The sequence below is a fragment of the Suricata suricatta genome, chromosome 14, assembly GCF_006229205.1.
Source record: "Suricata suricatta isolate VVHF042 chromosome 14, meerkat_22Aug2017_6uvM2_HiC, whole genome shotgun sequence".
Taxonomy (NCBI): Eukaryota; Metazoa; Chordata; class Mammalia; order Carnivora; family Herpestidae; genus Suricata; species Suricata suricatta.
This window is the reverse complement of record NC_043713.1, coordinates 57768299-57782659: the sequence shown is the minus strand read 5'-3', so window position 1 is coordinate 57782659 and position 14361 is coordinate 57768299. Positions and strand designations below refer to the sequence as shown.

Here is a 14361-nt window from a genome sequence, read left to right as displayed (position 1 = left end):
GTCATGATCTCACAGTTCGTGGGTTCGAGCCCCGCTTCAAGCTCTGTGCTGACAGCTCAGAGCCTGGAGCCTGCTTTGGATTCTGTGTCTTCCCCTTTCTCTTCCCCTCCCATGCTTATGCTCTGTCTCTCTCTGTCTCTCAATAATAAATAACATTTTTAAAAATTTTAAAAAAAGAACAGATGTGAAAAGGATAGACATCACTGCAAACAGTGCCCTTTGAGAGTGGTCAAGAAAATGTAATCCAAAGAATATGTGGTTAGTGAACCTAAAATTAGGCAAGAATGAGAAAGGAAAAGTGTAAAGAAGTAATTCTGGAGGCCTGGAATGAAGCAGAAACATTTTAGCAAGGATTTACTTCGATCATTATTCAAGCTGTGTTGCCAAATTCATGAGGTGGTCATTACCGTTTTCACCTGGTGTAAGTATAAGGGTGGCTGCTAATTGCTGGATGAGGTAAGGAAGTGGTCCTGCTTTAGTAGGAGAGGGACCAGAACACTATTCCTCTGGGAGGGCTTAGGACCCCCAAGGACAACAAGGTAGCTACCTTTGCTCCTAAGGTGGGCAGTTAGTTCTTTTACCCAGTCACACCTGGGAGTTGAAAGAGAAAAAACTCTTCCAACCCACGAAGAAAGATGGGCTGTGGGGAACAGAATTGGGGTTCTAGATCCTAATTGTGACACATGCCTGAAGCTACTCAACTCCGTGTTCCAGAACCAGGTTGCATCCTAGGAAGGAAGAAGCTGTGTATGTCAACAAGAGGATGAGTGTTACCAACAAGAAGTCTGTCAGTACCTCAAGCAGAAGAGACTAAAAAACTAAACTGGGACCTTGTTTCATCTCTACCCAGGTCATCTCTCTGAGCTCCAAGGCTCTCAGCACTCCTCCTCTCTTGGCCAGGCAGCAAGACACCATTCACTGTGCCCACAGGTCTCTGAGTGCAGTACAGGGGCTCCCTAGTCTGGGAAGCAACCATGCAAGGCCCTTGTTGAGTGAAGCTGGAAGAAACGGAGCCAACTTCCCAGTAACATAAGGTAACTCAGCACACAGGATAGACTTGAGCTACTGAATCTCTTTCCCTGGGCTCAGTCCCAAGCCTACCTCTTTCTCAGTGAAGCAAATTATTTCTTTAAGCTTCTATTTCTTCATCTGTAAGATGGGGATGATGACAATCATTATAGAACCTTCCTCTTCCGGTTGTGCTAATGTGCCCTTGCAGCAAGAAGGGAAGACTTGCATCACCAGAGGGTAAATAGGGCATAGAGCATCACAGTAGAATAAAAGCCAAAAATTGAGGGGATCAAAACAACTCAATGTAGAGACAGGCAGAGCTGCTAACACTCACAAATTTCTCCACATTAGGTTAATTATTCATTTAGAATTAACAAATCAGTTGAGATATTAACACCAAGGAGGGGACTCAAGGCTGCCTTTGTGCCTTGACAAAGTACTTTATTTCTATAATGCCATGCTCTGCCCTGCTCTGGATTAATATTAATTTCTTTTATACTTAGATTAAATTCATCATTTCTTTCCTTTAATTCAGCTAAATACCTATAGATAAATGCTGATTAGGGAAATACAGAGTTTTGTTTTGTTTAATATAAACTAAATCATGTCTCTAACCATCATGGCTTTGCCAGTAGACTTAACCACCCAAACTGCTCTTTTCTGGGCAGGAATTTTGCATACAAAGCAACACAGAATTCTGTGGTTGCGGGAGAAAAGAAGTGTTGTCATTGAACAGCTTACCCGTCACACAGTCATCTGTCAACAGGGACTGGTGGTGGGGGTCACATTCACTTGTATGAGAGTGGGCCAATGTCCAGTTGGTATGTTTACCATGGCAAGGTTCAAAGGGCAGTACCAAACAGACATCTTGGGTCAATATGCTGATGATCTCACTTAAGAATCACCAGTTTTTACAAATGAAACTTTTGAAGAAATCACCTCACTCACAGATGATTATTTATGACTGAATCAAAGGCTTTTTTTAATGGTGAAAATCTCTTACATAATAGGGAATCTGCCTCACATATGAGCACAGTGGGAAATTGCAAATCCTCCAGAATGTGGAAAAAATACCAAATGGGGCAGGAGGCGGGTCCTATTTCTCTCAACCACTTTCCAACTCCTCAGACAAGAAGATCATGGTGTCAGAAAGACTTACATATTTCAGTCACGTTAGACCCTGTTAGTTTGGCCTGTGAAGTACTAAGAAGAGCATCCTGTTAGCTTGGGACAGCGGCTAGCAGAAATGAATGGCAATGTTGGTAAGGTTCTTCCTTAATTTGTGAATTTTTTTAGCAATGTTCATCATTACTTTTTAAAATTATGGTAAAATATACAGAACATAAAATTTACAACTTAACCATTTGGGAGTGTGCACTTCAGTGGCATAAGTCCATTCATATTCACTAGAACTCTTTACATCTTGCAAAACTGAATCTCTATACCAGTTAAACAATGACTCCCCATTCCCCCTCCACTGCCCCCACAAGTACCCAGCAAGCACCATTATACTTCTGACTCTCTGAATTTGACCACTATAGGTATCTCATGTACATGGAGTCATACAGTATTTGTCTTTTTGTGACTGGCTTATTTCACTTAGCATATCTTCAAAGTTTACCTATGTTTTAACATGTGTCAGAATTTCTTCCCTTTTTAAGACTGAATAATATCCCACAGATGTATAGACCACATTTTGATTATCCATTCATCTGTCAATGGACATGTGAGTTGCTTATACCCATTGGCTATTGTGAACAATGCTACTATGAACATGGGGATAACAATAATATCTTCAGGACCCTGCTTTCATTCCTTTTGAATGTAAATCCAGAAATGTCTTCCTTAATTAGTGATCTTTTATAATGGCTGAAAACTGAATAAGCATTGATATGATTTCCTTTCACACAATAAAAATATGCAATGGCCTTTAGTGAAATGTAAAGTGTATTCAAATTCCATACTTGCATATTTTATATATATATATATATGTATATATGTATATATATATATACATAGATTGAGCAGACATTCAACTAATCACTACTTGTCAATAGCCTGAGGAGTTCTCTAAACTTCAATGAAAAAGAAGTCTTTCCTTTTCTAAACTTTGTTTCTTCCCACAGCATGAACACTTGAATTTAAATCAACCAAGGAAGTTAAAACTATAAAATCAATATTGTGTTCTCACTCTACACTGATATCCTCTACACTTTTTTTGATTATGATAAAAAACACAAAATGCATAACATAAACTAGAGGTAAGTATATTCACTTAATGGACAACAGAGTTCCAGAAATTTTCCATCTTGCAAAACTGAAACCCTGTACCCATTTAAAAACTTACCATTTCCCTCTCTTTGACACTCCTGGTAACTACCATTCTACTTTCTATTTCTATGGGTTTGATTACATTAGGTAGATGCCTCATATAAGTGGTACACTTTTTAAAAATTAAACATTAGACAGGATCTCTAGGCAACAAAGAAAAGTGTCGATTTATTGACCATTAACCATTGTGCATACACACAGAGTGCTTTGGTAAATTTTTTACAAACCTATCCTTTGCTAGTGATTTAAGAATGCTAACTTCCCCTGAAAGAAAACTACTCAATTTTAGTCAAATATTTGATGAACAATTAAAGGTTTTATGACAGAGCCCTATTTACTTCAGTCAATAAAGGGAAAGTTATTTTGACCTATTATTTCAGACTTCTTTAGTGGTTGATAAGTCTTGGGCAGAGTTAGCCTCACTTTCTGTGGACCATGTGTGTGAGGAGGCTCGTCAAGCTTAAAGGACCTGGAACACTCACTCCTGGTTAGAGTTCTCCTCACTAAGATTTCTTTAGGATTCTTGCAAAGAATTAGTCAACAAGGTGAAAATTAACTTCAATATTTCACAGGTGAGATCTGGCATGGCCCTGCTTCCCCTCTTCTACCCCAGACCAAACAATGGGGTCTTCCCCCAAGTGAGGTCTTGGAGAAGCAGCCCTCCTCCCTCACACCATGCCCCCCACATGCCACTCGTCCTGCCCTCACTCTGAATTCCCTAGATCCTAAAGGATGTTGCTGCCTCAGCAGAGCAAATTTCCAACCCTTCTTTTTATTTATTTATTTTTGGCATGGTATGACAGATACAGAAAATGGAAAATGAACACTAAACGTTTTTGCTAAATGATCTTCCTTCTTCCTTTCCACTCTCCCTCTTCATCTCTGCTCTTTCCCTATCACTTCCACTGGCTGGCTTCTGCTGACTTCTAGAGATCTCTATTTACCAATGAACCAGTCAACTACCCACTATAGAGACCTACTGAAGGCCTGCTAACAGAAGCCAAGCCCCAGAAAATCTAAAGGAAGGAACTTGGGGCAGATCCAGTCATATCACCAAATGAGCTTTGTGACCACCATTCCTTCCCCTTGGGTTGAGTTCTCTACAGAAGGGGTGCTTATGGAAGGAACTTGCCCAGGACTGGGGATGTCAGGTTTAAGATGTGACTTTACCCCACTTACACACTAACAGGTTAGCTTAATTCTATTTTGTGGATGCTGGCAGGAAACATGAGCTCCTGGGTCAGAAACAAAGGACTATATTACTCATGACATAGCAGTGGCACGAACGTCAACATGTTGGCACCAGCTTCTCTTGCTCTCAAGGTCCACAGGCATGACCCTAGGCCCAGATCCTGACAGGTAAAGTGGGCTGTGTGATGGCCAAGGAACACTGAGCTTAGTTAATCTACTATTTTCACAAGCAACAATAGACAAGCCTGTTTTTTAGGCACTGAGGGTGGCGGACATTATCTCATTTCCTGACGGCATCAGAACAACTCTGAAGATGGCCTGGTCAAAGAGTAGTCTTGGCCCACTAGACAGGAGAACTTGTGGCCCAAGGAGGACTTTCTCTCCCAACACTGGGTCCCAGGTCCAGCCCTGCTGGCCACTAGTTGTGTGACTTTTAGCAAGTCACAAAACCTTTCTGACTCCTCATTCTCCTTATCAATAAAATGGTAGTGGTAATACATACCCATCTGTCCCACAGAGCCAAAGATCCCATGTGGGAGATGGAAGATTGGTGGAATTTTCTGGAAGCAATGAAAGGTCTGGCTTCCTGCTCGGGAATCCACATGAAATCCCTTAGTCACTCCTGAGTTTCCTCCAAGCCAAGCAAGTAGAGGAATATTTTGCAAAAAGCTTTGAGGCCCAAGTCCCACAAGGTCAGTTTCAGCCTATTCTTATGCTAAAAGCCCAAATTCTCACCAGCTTCCCAAACTCTTTATGGAGGAAACTCACTTGAGGCATGATACTGAATACTAAGTGCTCCAGAAACTTCCCCCACCCTCCCACCCCATTCTCCACGACAACTTACTTATCCTACACCTCTCACCTGGGAGCTTCATTTCACTCCTAAAAGGTCACATGCTCGAAGCATCAAAAGGTAACCAAATCTGTGCTGATGTGGGTCAGTGAACTGTGGACTACACCGTACAATCACAGATGTGCTCATATGAAAACTTCTACCTGCGACATTATGTTCCAAAAAGGCATTCTAACTTACAGACTAAATCTAAGCTGGTAGCAATCTAAACTTAATAAGAAATAATTCATTTTCTTCAAAAGTTTTAGCAAAAGTGGAACAGAGCTAAATTGAAATAGAAATCTGACTCCATTGGGTCAATAGCCCATGAAATACACAAATTTCCTATGGGATCCTGAGAAAAGAATCTAAAGGTGGAAAGGTTAGGATTAATAGAGGGAAACATTTGGAGGACCTTCGAGTAACTCTAATTATACCTGAAGATGCCAACTGAGCTGCCCAGGCCACTGGCCAAGGCTTCCTCTTAACCATTTTCTCTTCAGCCTCGTAAATATTAACACACCAAAATACATGTGTCCTCACTCTGACTCTGTTCAATAGGTGAAGTGGATATAATTATCCCATTTTAAAGATGACCAAACTGAAACACCTAGAGGATAAATGATAAATGACTTACCCAGGATGAGACATTTTGCAGGAGGCAAAGCTGGAATAGAACCAAGGTTCCTGCCCCTCACTGCTACGTTGCACATCTGTCTCAGTGTACTCCAAATTATTTGTAGAAAATAACCTGAATAATCAAGTCAAAAGAGGAAAAAAAAAAAAACAACTCAGTTACTTTAAGGAAGTCCAGGCTGATGGAAATATATGTACCACACACATAGCTGGGAAGACAGGTGATGCATAGGTAGGTAGGTAGGTAGATAAGTAGGCAAAAGCACATGCACACATAGCTATAAACATTTGAGGCAACTTAGAAAATTAACCACAATATACAAAAGAAAAATAATAAAAATGGAATCAAAATCAGTAGAAAGGAACAAATAAATGGATGCCACCAGTCACCAGGATGTGACAGATGTTCCCCTGGAGACCAAACTCAGTCCTGACCTCCCTGTAATTGTATAGGATATACTTGTCACTGTCAAAATAATGTTCACTTAGAGAAACAAAAGTCTTATGGATTCTTATAAAAGGACTTTGGGTGACATGATAAAGTCCTCCACTGTGATTTTGCAAAATACCCAGCAAGTACATTTGTTCTTCGCAAGTACATTTCTGTGTCAGCTGCCCTCCACAAATGTTGGAGACATGATATTAAATCTTAATTTGTTGGATGCTTTTCTGTGAGAAGCTAAGATAATGAGATCCAGGAACATAGCTTTCAGATGATCTAACTCAGAGCTAAGGTGTACACGGTCTTGTGCCCTGTTTTCTGTCTCTTAACATCTCATTCCCAGAGACAGGAAGAGATCCTGATATGTAGGTATCTGACACCCCATAAACATCCTAGCTGAGAAGCTACAGATGTACCAGAGACAGATACCCAGGAGTCAGGAAGCCAGGCAGAAGAGAAGACGTGAAAATGAAGGGAGAAAATAACAAGGACTGTAAATGGAAGATTCTAGATAAGATTGCTTTTATGGTCCATGTGAATTAATATAGATATATTCCAAGTTCCAATTACATCAGCTCCTTGAAGGCTTTGATTTTTGCATTCATCTGGAAGCTTCTGTACTAATAGCACATGTAACTTCTTTATGTTCGGTTGGTTGGTTTATCTTCTAAAGTCTCTGACAGTCATTTTGCTTCGATGTTATTCTAGTGAGCCTATTTTCATGTTTCAGCTGTTGTGTGCCTGCTCACTCTGACACTTCTCCATTCATGGAAATAAATTTCTTTTCTAATTCCAGCTGCAGTCCAGAGCAATAGGTATAGTGTTTGAAAGAATAAATCAGGAAAGATGATGTGAATTGAGCAGCACTTCAATAAATGTATATCCGGTCCCACAAATCTTTACTGAGCTCTGGGTATGGCAGGAACTGGGCTGGGTGTAGAGCTTTCAAATATGAATAAAGCATGCCTGACCCCCTCAGTGAGCTTACAATTAACAGAGAAAAATGTGTTGTTGGTACCCAATCAACAGGAAATCAAGCCCTTGAGCAAACACATCACACTTTACACTTTGAGTGCTGTATGGTGACTGGAGGAGTCCATTTTGATTCAGAGGATAGGAAATTTTCAGAAGGACAGTGATTGCCTATTCAACATCCATTCCACCACCCCAGGTCCCTTGCCAACAGATCCCTGATTCTGTTCAGGTATCTATCTTTAAGAGAAGGAACCCACAGGAATAAATCCTGACTAACGCAACCCAGTTGTGGCAATTCTATTCCTCTTGCCAAGATGGATTTACATATGGACACGTGCTGATATTATGGCCAAAAAAAAAAAAATGACAGTATATAAGCTGGGCGGACTTCCAGTTTCCTTATTCTTAAAAGGAAATGCCATTTTCCTCTGGATCCTGCTGTTTGGATCTGATGAATGGAACTGTCAGCCATCTATGATGAAGAGGATTCAGAGACATACTTGCTTAAGGGCCTTGGCAGATGGTTACCTGATATTTGTCTGGATGGATGTGTAAATGCATGTGTGTGGGTATAGGCACTTATCTATAAATCTGTGAGCTTCTTCAGAACATGGATGAGGTCATACACATCATTTTTCCCTCCCACAGGATCTAGCATAGTGCCTAATACATATAAGACACCACCTAAATGTCTTTGAATAAATCAATACATAGAAAATCTACTCATGATGGACATTAAGGAGGGCACTTGTTGGAATGCACACTGGGTGTTATATGTAAGTGATGAATCATTAAATTCCATTCCTGAAATCACTATTATACTATATGTTAACTAATTTGGATTTAAATTAAAAATATAGAAAAAGAAAATCTACTCATGCATTAATCATAGTCATGTATTAGGGCATAACACACAATTTTACTAAACTGTTAACAAATGTATGTTTCCAGTAGATGTAATGTTTTTTCATTTTTGTAATTCGGAGAATACAACTCAAGGCTAATCTAGAATTGTACAGTCCAATAAGGTAACCCTTGGACACATGGCCTATTTAAACTTAATTAAATTAATTAAAAATTCAGTTCCTCAATCACATTAACCATTTGAGGCTAGTAACTTCCATATTAGACAATGCAGAAAAGACCATTTCTATCATAGAAAATTCTATCGGACAGCACTGTTCTGGAGCATGCAATGCCCACCTCCAAATGTAGCCCAGTGTTTGATGCATGATAGGCACTCAATAAATATTTGTTTAATTAATGCATTCTATAGATCATTCCAGATATTATTACAAGAGCCAAGACACAAAATAGCAAGCCCTGTCCTGGTAATTAAAGCAATAAAACTAAATATTTAACATATGGCAAATCCAATGCCCACTTGTCCATAAGGATGCTGAGGTATCTAGAAAGTCCTACAGGTCCCCTAACTGGTAGACTGCCCTAAGCACATGTGTTCCCCAACCACAAAGTCAAGCCCAAGCTTAGCTGATGAGCCTGGACTGATCATCCATTACATCACAGCCTAGGTTTATAATATATTCTTCCATTCGTTTCAATGGATTGACTCTCCCAATATTCTTTTCAGAGCTACTGCCCAATTTCCATTCTCTTAAATTTCATCAAGAAATTCCACAATGAATTAGAGATTTGAGATTATTCTCCAAGTCTTAGGGGACAAAAACACCTTTTCTGGTCCCAAGGCAGCAGGTAATGTGCAGACTTGAAAGTGAGATGGACCTGAGTTGAAAGCCAGCTGTGTGACCACGGGGACATTGTTCAACATCTCCTAGATGTAGTTTTTTTACCTAGACAACGGGGACGTAAAAGGCTCTACCTGGCAAGATTCTTTCAGCATGTGGTATGTCAGCATGTAGAGCACAGTTGGTTCCTTCCCTGCACACAGTGTGCCCTAGACAAATGGTCAGTCAGCCAAAGGAGCTCAGCAAATGTGCATGCCTGCCTCCTTCCCTTCCCTTGCACAGTCTGTCTGAAATCCCTCTGCATACACCCCCTATTCTGAGGGCTTGTTATTTTTGTTAATGTTAAGCTATAAGCTTGAAGCTATCAATCAGAAGGAGGAAAAGAACCTGAACCTAAAGAGAAATCAGCCCCGGAAAACAACAGATGAAATGGATGCCTTGACCCACTCTCTGACAGGCGGCTGCCTGCTGCTGTTCCTAGCTCATCTTCACACCCTCCCCTCCTTGGGAGACCCAGTCCCCCACTCAGTGCGTAATCCTGAATTTTATCAAGAGAAAGGAAAGCTGCTCCAGCCGGTAGTGCATGGAAGCCTCTGAAAGACACAAGGAGTGGTATGGGGGACCCCTGGACCTAGACTCCAGCAAACAGGCAGGTTCTGGCCTGTTCCTTGAGACTGTCCCCACCTGGAGCCCAGCATCCCTTTCTCACCCCACGGACACCCTTCTCTGCTGGCTGCTTTGTCTCCCATCTCCTGGGGATTGGGGCTTCCCCCACCACTGACACGTCCCCCTTCTGTTTTTTTCTGGCATGAGGTCTCCTCGACAGGATTCCTAAAAATTCTCACTAAAATGGTAGGGTGTTCCTGTAAGGATATGTGCACCTAAATCTAACAAGGATGCATTTAATAGAGCAAATGATATTAGAACATGAGTCCCTACTTAATCCCATGCTTCTCACCTTCAAGAGAGCCTCAGATGTAAAATGAAAGTCTGTGCTTACAGACGTGACCAAAAATTAGGGTGTTTTTTTTTATCTCTAAGAAATACATTTCAATACGTGTGTCTTTCTCTGGGGTAATACAGGCAGGTGAGTGAACTGCATTCACTCTTACGAAAGCCACACAACTAAAGAACCCAGTTCATCCAACCCAGTATTCTGTCATTTGTCATGAAATTCACTAATGTCACCTACCTACAGCTTAGCATCCCTCGTTTAGCCTGCCTCTATGTATTTATCATATTACAGTCCATAAAATACTGTTCTATTCAGTATGTTTAAACATTTTATGAGCCCTGAAATTACCTTCTGGCTGCCAGATTGAGCATTAGCTCAGTTCAAGCTTTTCATGATTTTATCCACTGGATAAAATCCCCTTTTCCGCTTTTGTCCAGCCTGTAAAAGTCTTAATGGCTTTATTTGCTTATCTTTGGGTCTTTGCCCATCAAAAAGTCTAAAAATACATCGTAAATATTTTAAGACATTTTAACTATTTTAAGCCATGTTTAGTATTTTAAAGATGAATCAGGCTTTCAATAGTTTTGTTTTGTTTTGCTTTTAATCTTAGGGATGTGCTTCATCATTGACCACAATCTCTCTGTTAGTGCAGCAAACATTTAACTACAGTGTATTTGCATAATGGGGGTTAAGCTTTAGAGAAACAGTAGTATTTAATCACTCATATAAAGTTCTCAGTTTTTCCTTTACATTTGTAACCTACCTATCCATGCTTAACTTAATCGAGCCCTAGTGATTCCCAGGCTTAAGGAAATCGTGCTGTGAGCCATCTCCCAGGACACAACCAGCCCCAAGTGCTTCTGGGATATCTCAGAGGTGAAGACGGCCACGCACTGAATCCGCCCCAGGCTAACTTCTATCACAGTAGGGCAGATGATTTGGCTGCTGAGTTTTGAAGCACAGTTTCAGTTTTCTGTAGCTCTTCCTGAAGATTAGAAACCAAAACCCAGACCATTCCTTGCTCTTCTTACTATCACCTCTGTAGGAGTTCTTTGTTTCTTTCTTCCACAGACCTTCCTGCCCCAACAGCGTGAGAAGTCACAGGGCAGCTCAGCTCCCCTGAGCTGAGTGCTTGCCTCTTCCCACTTCATAACAGGGACTGTTTTCCTGCCGCAGGAAAGAGTTCACCTTACCCACTCTTGCATTCACCAACAAGCAGTTATGGAGTACTCCCTATGTACTAAACTCTGCGCAGATCCTGGCATATGTATTTAGTGGAAGCAAGCTCCAAAATAAGACATAAATAAACAAAGGATCACAGTAGCACACAGCACAATGACTACAGGAGGGGCAGGGGACACAGGGACACCGAGGGGAGAACAACTACTCCTGATGACTTGGTGAGGGGGATAGAGAGATGGTGACTTTTGAGAAGGACTGGAAAGGTCAATAGTAACTCCCCAGACTGGAAAAGAAGAGGAGTGGGGCAACATAGAAGATATCATTTACCAACTTAGAAAATACAGATGCAGAAACACAACCCAGTTCTGCTTGGGGTATGTTTGCAGGGCCTAGAACTGGAAGCATCTGGCAACAGGTTCGAAATTGGAGTCTAGAGCTCCAGAAAGACAGCAAAGCAAGAGTCTTAGATTCATGACCCCTTGGTTGAAGCCACAGCATGGTTGGTCTCAACCAGGAGTATGTATGATGGAAGAAAAAGAGACCATGGATCATGGAGCACACAGAAGAAATGGAGGCAACTCACGGCAGTGAGGGTAGAGGCAGGAGTATTTCTATCCTTTCTGAAAAAAAACTCTGTAGGCAAATGAAGACAGGTGCTCAGTAATCTCACCAACAGAGCCGAGAATGAGACCTCTGCCTCCCGAGTCACATGCCCACTGGTGGTTGCTGCTCTGTGCCTCTTCCATCAAAAGATAGGCATTTGCCCTTTCCTGGTTTTGGTGTCCCTTTTATTTTTGTCCGCTCTAACTCTCACAACTACTTTTTCTTCTGCATTGTAAGATCTTTGTAAATGGACTGAAAACTATGTGTGGAAGAAGAGTTTACAAACAAAAATAATGATCCAAAATACTACTCAACGCAGCATCTAAGATGTTTTACATTTTAAAGAAGAAACAATCTAGTTTTTAATGAATTCATTTGCCAGCATCTTTGGATCTGGGGCATGTGTTACGACATTAATTGCATCCTCTCCAGTGTAAGTGGTACAGGGATCCCAGGCCCTCTGAGGTGCCTCTGCCAATCCTAGCACAAAGCTCTTCTCTCTGACACTGTGATTATCCAGCCCAGGTTCCTGAAACACTGTCTAACACAGGCTGGAATTTTGTCCAAGGGATGGGAGGGAGAGCGGTGTGTGGTTGCCTTTTTCTCCACACACAGTCTGTGTCACTGTGACCTGTCATCGCAGAGGAAGAGCAAGGCCTGGGACACTGGGGATGCAGTGGAAGATCAAGGAGTGATGCCACCACCCTGCAGGACTCTCAGAGAGACCAATGTGAAGAGGACCACCCAGACCCCAGGGGTCACAGAACTAAGGGAAGCAGAGGACGACTATCTGCAGGACATGCAGATAGTCAGCTCTCTGCTACTCAGACCAAAGAGCAATAGTGCAGCCTCCATCCCACCTACCTGCTTCTGGAAATCCCAGAGATTTCACAGCTCACAAGTCCAAGTGTGTTGTCATTGGCCAGCTGTGCTGTCACCAGGAGGTCTGGCCAACCACCTTCTGCCATATCACAGTGCCCTCCCTGAGCTATGCTGGTCTTCCCATGCCCCTGCCCCCAGCACGGGCCATGCCTCAGTTTCTCCAACACTGAGATCAGGATGTAAGAATGAACTGAGGAATTGGGGATAATAGATGAAATTTACAAAACAGAAAAGAAAAATCTTAGAAGTGAATGTTAGATATAGCTGCACACAGTTGTCCACAGGCCCAAGCCCACTAGACCCCTCAGCTTGCCTGAGAGGGACAGCGTAGTTATCACTGGATGGGTCCGGAACTAATCACTGCTCACTTCCCTCCTACTCTGTGGGTGCCCAAAGAGAAAGATGAACTACATGATTTACCTGCCCACCATGCCATTCAGAAGGGCTTTTATCGACATATCGTGGGTGCCTCTCTCCAAAGTCCTGGGCCTCTGCCTCTCCAAAGATCAGAAAGAGGGAAAAGGTGTACCCTGTCCAAAACCAGCTTTGTAGTCAGAGTAATAATATGCAAAGTGTAGTTTTGTTGGTCTACGCTATCAGATTAAGTTCAAAAGTTTCTTTTTTTAACAAAGTCATATATGCATATTTTTCTTCCCTTAATAAGGCTCTAACAATATCTGAGTATCAGCAAATCAGAATAACCACTCTCTACTCTATGGGTGAGGTCCCAGACAGCTCTCCTGAAGTCCCAAGATGGGAGCCAAGAGAACTGCTCCTGCTAGATGTGCTGCCCCCAATACTTGGAAAGAAAGAAAAGTCAGCCGGGACTTCTCCCCAGAGTCCAGGCCATTAAGATGCCAGATGGCAGAGTACTGTGCCATTCCAGGATTCTTGTCACCACACTTGGCCAACCCATGGGGTTAGGCACCCTTTACCCAGGGCATGTGGAAACCAAAGGGGTCTGGGGGTAGAGCAATATATGTCACCTGACTCTTGGTCAAATCTAGCATGGCTTAGCTTGGTCACAAGCAAGTACCAAATAGAATGCCAGGAAAGGGTTATTTCTTCTATACGGCTATAAGGGGCTCCCTGGTGAAATCTAGCACACAATCAAGAAGCACTTTGAGGACTTTCTCCCACTTCTACAAACAAAAAGGTAATTGCAAAGAACAATACAAACTTCCACCTAGAAAACAGAAAACGCTTTTGGCAGCTTAAACACAGAACCCCTCAGGGTCCCCCACATTCCAGCCATCAAAAGTTCCATAGCACTGAACACCTTCACACATACTCTGCTGCCCCCTCAGACCTCCATCTGTTGGTTGTGGGTCATTGCTCATGTCCCAGAGAGGGACATGCTCACTGAGGGGCCCACAAGGACTTACAGTCATCCAGAAAGCAGCACACGCACCTGTAGTGAATTGGTTCTGACCTAACATAGTGCCTCTGGAATCAGGAAAAGTGGACTTAGTTCTCTGGGCTCTTGATGAATTTATCATGTGACTTCAGGCCTGTGTCTCCGTAGCCATCTGCTCTACCTACTTGGGGCCCTTATAATTAAAGAGTGGTCAGGTATGCACTCAATATGAAGCTGTCAAGTTTTTACATCCATTCC

At 42.1% G+C, this 14361-nt stretch overlaps 1 protein-coding gene and 1 long non-coding RNA gene across 8 annotated transcripts in view; one reads left to right on the top strand and one right to left on the bottom strand.

The window, feature by feature from the left end:
- The window catches only part of LOC115277984 (cytosolic 5'-nucleotidase 3A-like), a 162543-nt gene that overhangs the window by 126087 nt on the left and 22095 nt on the right, over window positions 1-14361 (bottom strand). For 3 of the 7 annotated variants that reach the window (XM_029922406.1, XM_029922400.1, XM_029922399.1), the window contains one exon: window positions 6003-6116. The gene's annotated coding sequence lies outside the window, so the exon portion shown is untranslated. Of the gene's footprint in view, window positions 1-1146; window positions 1213-6002; window positions 6117-6872; window positions 6978-12728; window positions 12814-14361 lie in introns of those variants that run through there. The other 4 variants (XR_003902624.1, XR_003902625.1, XM_029922403.1 and 1 more) reach the window with 4 other exon arrangements.
- Window positions 767-3218, top strand: LOC115277985. The gene is made up of 3 exons (XR_003902626.1): window positions 767-1034; window positions 2140-2273; window positions 3138-3218. It is a non-coding gene; the product is annotated as an uncharacterized LOC115277985 (long non-coding RNA).